The sequence below is a fragment of the Atta cephalotes genome (assembly GCF_000143395.1).
Source record: "Atta cephalotes unplaced genomic scaffold scaffold00004, whole genome shotgun sequence".
Classification (NCBI taxonomy): domain Eukaryota; kingdom Metazoa; phylum Arthropoda; class Insecta; order Hymenoptera; family Formicidae; genus Atta; species Atta cephalotes.
The window spans coordinates 4,948,234-4,955,322 of record NW_012130068.1 but is presented as its reverse complement, the minus strand read 5'-3'; the positions used below and the strand labels follow the sequence as shown (position 1 = coordinate 4,955,322).

Below are 7,089 nucleotides of genomic sequence, written 5' to 3'. Positions count from 1 at the left end.
TGCGGTCTCACCGCTTATGCGCCCCGTTCATCTCTCTCGTTCTCTTCGTTTCACCGTCGTGGCGAGTTCAGTTGCACAGGTCTTACTGCCGTTCCATGAAATAATGCATCAGCTCGTGAACGAGCGCACATCATGTGCCGTCGCGGATTTATTTGCACGATCGACGGGGACCGTCCTCGGGAGGAATATCGGTGCTTTTTGCGACGCGTGCGCGATGTCGTCGTCAGGCAAAGCATGTGGAAGCTGTGGTGGAGATGCAAAGTCAAAGTCGAAGAGTTAAACGGCAGGAAACCGCCGTGGGAAAGCCGCGGAAAAGCAGGTCGTTTTAGTAATGTAACGATTTGTAATGCGCGCAGGAGAAATGTCTATAGCGGAATGGATTGTTCGTAAGATACGACAAGGATCGTTTACATCGAGGAAGAAAACGACATATTCCACAAGAAATGTGATAGAACGAACTGTCGTAGATTCAACAGCTACATTTTGCTCACTGCTTATCCGCTGACCATTTTTTATACATTCACATACATTATGTACAATTAATGCTAAACATTCAATTAATTCAATTAATTCAACATTGAAAGAAATGATATTTCTTTTATTTTTCTTGTAAGTTTTAGCTTAGTGGAAATAATTCTGAGATATCCTACGTAAAAGTCACGTTGTGATTTCATCATATCATATCATATCATAATGCATCAAATTTGTAGGGGCAGTTCCCGATTGCCTATCTCGCAATGTTGAATTCACACATCCGAGTTTAATAATACTTCCTCAGCGTCTATAGCACGTGATCACGTCTGACCGCTCGAGAGGATTTTCCACTGAATTTCTTGCTCGCAACTGCGACAACGAGAACGATGACGAGATCGAGAGGGAAAATAACAGAGGCGAAAGTGAATAGTCTACACGAATCTATTTTTGTTCTTGATATTCTGTATCTGTATCATTTATGTAGCTAGCTTCTATTTAGGATTTATCATATTCTTGATAAAATGATATTTTTTGACACTAAAACCACCAAATAGCTTTGTCCTCAAAAAGCTAAATTTTTTATCTCTTTTGAAATTATTAAGCTGACAGAGTTGAATTTTTTTAATATTACGTACAAATCCTCCTAAATTAATAAAAAGAAAAAAATATATGATCTCTTTTTCTCTTTCTTGTCAAATTAAAAAAAAATATAAAAAAAATCTTAAAACTCTAGATTTTATATTAAGATAAAAAATAGCGGGTTAGTGATTTTAATGTTGAGATATCCTTGATAATTCTATATTCCATATTATTTCTTATGTTCTTTATCTTTTATAAAATTAAAAATGACATTTTTTAAAATAATCTCTCCCACGAAAATATACTATAATTAAGATTGATTATAAGTTAATTCACAATAGCTTAATCATGACGTTTACATGTGCATGATGGCGATTACTTAATTTGAAAAATGATCAAAACTGCACACATCATTTATGTATAAAAATATTCTATAATCGGGGCTTCATTAAAAATCTAATTGTTTAGTTGTGGCAGATAAAAACGCGCATATAAGCAGTATGGGCGGAGGGATCGTAAATAAGCTACTTCCTATGCTTGCATAAGAATTATTCGGAGCGCGATGCTTCCTCCTCCGGTTTCCCGAGTAAACAGAATACGCACAACTCGTTTCCTCTAATTTCATTCAATTGCACTATTTTATGCAAACGGACAACAGTCAGCAATAGCCGCTAATTACGGTGAATAAAAAACAGAACAGTTGATGCTGCTTGACTTTGTATATTTCTCGGTACGGATGCAATTAAAAATATTCTACAATTTCTCAGATCTATATCTTACAAATATAATACAAAATATACGTTACAAATTTTATATGTTATATATGTACAAATATTGCTACAAATATTCTATATCTGTTTTATCTTCCCGCTATATCTTCTTAATTAGAGGTCTGTCGGAGGTGTCATGCTTATATAAATATTAAAATAACTTCATATAATTTTCAATATCGTCAATGATCTCACGATTTGATAGTGCGTAATATACGAATATAAAACACTTTCCATTCGTTAAGTCAAAAGCAACGATATACCCCCATGATTACTTCCATTCTGCTTATACATATTTACTTTGATTGCAATATAAATTACGCTTCGTTGCAATTATACTCATTATTCATTAAGTAATAAAATATCATACCAAACCCTCTAACAAGATTTGTAATTAATCCGCGTGAGGTTTTAACATGGTTACATCTGAAAAAAAGGACTAGACATCTTAATGATGTACTGATTTCATAATTCGATCGCACGTAATTGGATTAATAATACGAATAAATTAGTACCGAAACCTAATTATGATAAAGTGATAAATTCGCTGCACGGTATTTCCTTTCCGCATGTCGACATTTCTGAAACAATCTTGCGAACATTTTGGCGTATTTATATATTCGCAGAGGCAATTATCAAGGCTGGGAGTTCAATAACATTATTTTAAAAAATCAGGGATATTTTAAAAGCAGGGATATTACATGAAATTGAAATATCTATAAAAATTATATATAAATGTGTATTTGACCTTATTATCTTCACAGATGTTACTAATTCACCAAGAAAAAAAATGAAAACTCTTCGGTGACTTCATAAATAACGGAAAAACAAAATCACGCGCGTAAATAATTTTTTTCAACAGCATTGTTTAGGTATTTATTAGCAAAACTTTTCATCCATCCCTTATATTATTTTTCGCATGGTCGTATTTAAATTCGCATAAACGAATATAAAAATATAGCTTGCAAAAGTATAAAGGTACTTTACTTTATGCATTAATATAAAATATAATGTGAAAAGTGAAATATCAAAGAACAGCGTAAAGAAAATTCTTATATTACAATTTTACGTACAAATTATTTTGTGTATAATATTATCGTTTTCTGTTTTGAAGTTTAAAGTAAAGTTCAATATTTTGGAGCGATATGGATAAGAGAAAATTTTTCGTCCAACAACGTGCTGGATATCGAACAATATGAAAACAAACCATCGGAAAAAGTATACTGCTTCATGAAAATTCTGAACAGATTCCAGAATCGGTTGTCAAAAAAATGCAAGCGTTTCACTTTCTCAGCGACAAATGGACAGGTACGATTTAAAGGAATACGCCGCACTAACAAGAATAAAAGCTTTTAATGTGCAACGTCTGCAGGATCAAATTTCCGAATGAGAGCGTGTTCAAGACTCATAGGATTTGATAAAGCCATGGAAGATTTTTCCAATGCGGATTTTATTTTAATCAAATCTCCAAATATACGAATGATATCCAAATGAAAGAAAATCTTATTTTAGCTTCGCATTATTAATATGGAGGAGCAATTGCATCAATATTTTGCATATTATTAATTTTAAATAAATTAGAATTAATTTCGATCGAAATTACTAGTTTTCGAAAAAAAAAATATATATATATATATATATATATATGTAATATGTTTAATGTTCTTTTTTATATAAGTGTATATTCGAAATACTATTATAGATATTATTATGATTCAAAACTATTACTTATAGATATTATACGATTCAAAACATACTCTTCAATTTTTGTCTTTTTATTTAAAATGGCCTTCGTCGCTATGTAGTATTTGATAATAATGCAATTATCATTCTTATCAAGATCATCAATCTTAAAGAATCATTTGCATACGCATTTTATTCCGAAGCCTCTCGCGTGCAGACAATGAGAGCTCGAATTTCAGGTAGTTAATGCTAATAACTATTTGTAGATGACCTTAATATCAGATCTCTTCGAACTCTTTGTTACACAAACTGGCGCGCTTTGTTTTCAGATTAATGAACACTTAATGAAGTACTCTGTTGCATGCAAAATTATAATATTCTATCTATCTCTAATTTAAATAATATGAAAAATCAATTAAGTAACACGTAAAAATCTAAAGAATTTAATTTAAAATAAATTTCGATTTTCTGAAAAATCAAGAGCTGCTTTTTGGATATTTTTTAAATATTTCATAATTCGCATGTTATTTAAAAAATTATTTACTTAACCAAATAAATAATAATTATATATCATGGTTTTATTACAGACAAAAAATGTTGAAGAAACACGAAACTGAAGAATGTTTTAGCAGAAGAAGAACGGTTAAGTGACTTTTGCAAAAAAAAAAGGAACGCTATCAATCGCTGCGTGTTTATAAGCTAATACACATAATTAATACGAATATCTGATCTGCGGCAAAAGCTTCCCGAAGCCCAGTTTCCGGACTCATGTACTTATCCATACTAGATTTGCCGTGGACACGCGATTTTTGCCCAGCGAAATTCAAGAGAAAGTCAATGTTGAAAACGCACAAGCTGACGCATACGAGAAGATTCGAGTGCGATATATGTAAGCGACGTTTCCAGCTGAAAGGCCATTGAAAGAACATATATTGTCACATAACAGTAAACTTGTGAATATTCTCACAACTTCTTTGCACTTGGCAGAAGAAGATATTTGCCTGATTAAACTATTCTGCAAGAGATCACACTGTTTATATTTCTGTTATCTTTCCTCCTTTCCTTTATTGAGGCCGTAAGACTATTAATTTTTATTAATTTTTCATATAAATTCAATGAAGCTAGTTTATTCTGCGAAACGATCGTCATAAAAAAAAGAATTTTTCGAAATAATTGAAAGCTTCGTAACATGTACAAATGATCATGCATAAACGTTATTTTTCAATGTAAATACTTAACGCTACGCATTTCTCATGCGACCTGGGCGTTCCGCAGCGGAAATGTATTCCGGACTTTTAATTAACCTCTGTCTAACCGGGGTGAACGTATGGAAGCGAACTGCTCTCTTCGCTGCGACTCAACTCGCTTAAAAAGTTCTTTCGCAGCTTTGAAGATATTATGATTATATATCGTATTTTAGTGATTTATTTTATTTTGCATACAGACAAGTTGATAATTATTAGTCAATAAATAATATATATATATATATATACACATGTTCATATATATATGTAATATCAAAGAATATTATACTATGTAATATAAGTGAAAGAATGTTATAGGAGAATATATTTTTCCTATGTCGATTCTAATTTATGCAAAATGTTAAAAAGAAATGAACTTCTTTAGATCTTATTTTAAAGAATCATATAAAAAATTTTTTTAATCTATATATATATATATATATATATATATATATTAACTTTAATAAATAATTCATACTAGTTAAAATTTTTTATTAATTTACCAATATGTTATACATTATTATGTATCTGATTTCAAATAATGTCAATAGAAGTAAATAGTTTCAATGGATAAATAATGTCTTCAAATTTAATGTATATTGCTATGTACTGGATCTAAAGAAGTAAAGAAATCGAATAAAAAACTCCATATTTGAGATCAAATATATGACCCTATTTAGAATTAAGTTCAATTCTTAAATCAAATTCTTGTATACAATATATTATAAATATTAAAAATATTTTAGATTTAATTTTTGAATTTTACAAAACAGACAAAGGTAACAATTTTTTAACTACTTTGGTTTGTAGGAATCAAGCCCTGTAAATATTGCAGCAAGAGATACAACAAACCTTGGAGTTTGAAGATGCATAAATATTGGCATACCGGACTGAAACGATTCAACCGCGATTTCTGCAAGACACGTGAAGGCACAGTTTGCAAATCATATTCGCACACATTGCACACATCGGTGAGAAACTTTACAAGTATCATGCCTGCAAAAGTATAGGAAGAAATGTGAAAACTACTTAGATATTATCTAAGTATATTTATATTTTTTTTAGTCATAACTATAATAATTATATTATTGAAGTCTAAGAATATATTAAGATTGGTTCATTATTGAGCATATGATGTACAATAAACAAAAAAATTCATTTTTAAAGAATATTATATAACTTGTAAATTTTGCTTCTTGCATTGTATTGAAAATTTATTAAATATGTTGAGTACTTAATCACAATATTAAATTTGTAAAAATCGCTCGAGAATAAAAATAAGTCGAAAAAATACACGATACAGTTGTATCGTGAATTTCACGGTACAACTTTAAAGCCTAGATTCTGTCCGCGAGATTAATTTAATTATTGTCGGTCGCGATTGCTTGTAATAAAACTCGTTCTTCAGCTTGATACAATGACCGGTCGCCATTTCATTCGTGATCAAATCTACCATCACGGATCCCATCCCGTTTGCATGCCCATGAAGCTTAATAAGGCATGGCCTTAATAAGCACTTCGCTGCAGAACAAAACACCGATTAATCCCAGACTGGACCGATACGGATTGGTTTCGAGCTCGAAGCTGCCGACTCGCGCGGGATAGGTCGGCTTAGGTTCGTCATCAACTATCGTATATAATCACAGTCTTTATTCGATATTGCTCGAACGTGACTGCTGAGATCATCGAACGGTGCAGTGAAATTAATGCAACTTTCGAAGACGTAACACAGTCCTTTAGAAATAATTATTTATTTCAAAGACATACACTCACGTTTCGTTATAACGGTGTAGTCTACATTGCACTTAGATATCGTTTACGTAACTTATATGAAGAAAACGGATTTTATCGACGGCATCTAAAAATTAATTGCCTCTGTCTTAATCTCGTAAAAACTTACGTTGTCAGGTAAGCATAATAAATCATACAATATTACGATCAGTGTTCATCTCTATTATTTTCTTAATAAAAAAAAAAATTACTTTTTTTGACAACAGTCAAAGTTCAGGTTGTTTATCATTATTATTTCAGAAATGAGAAAATACAATTAAAATTCTTGCAAATTTGAATAAAAATATTTTTCATTAAAGCAACATTTATAATTAATAATAAAAATAAAATATATCGAAAACCTGTTTTAAGAAGAAATTAAATGATATTCATATCTATAATTTAATATTTTGTTATAATTGTAAATATTTTGTTAAATTGTAGCTTATTTTTTTTGTTATGCACAATTTATTTCCAGATAATGGTTATTTACGAAACAAAGGAATAATTTTTAATATACAAGTCTCTTGATTGTGTTATTTTATTAAAACATATTTCCATATTAATAT

The 7,089-nt window shown here is 30.5% G+C and overlaps 1 pseudogene; it reads left to right on the top strand.

The window, feature by feature from the left end:
- The first annotated feature begins 3,123 nt into the window (after positions 1 to 3,123).
- LOC105626155 lies at positions 3,124 to 5,760 on the top strand (annotated as a pseudogene).
- The last annotated feature ends 1,329 nt before the right edge of the window (positions 5,761 to 7,089 follow it).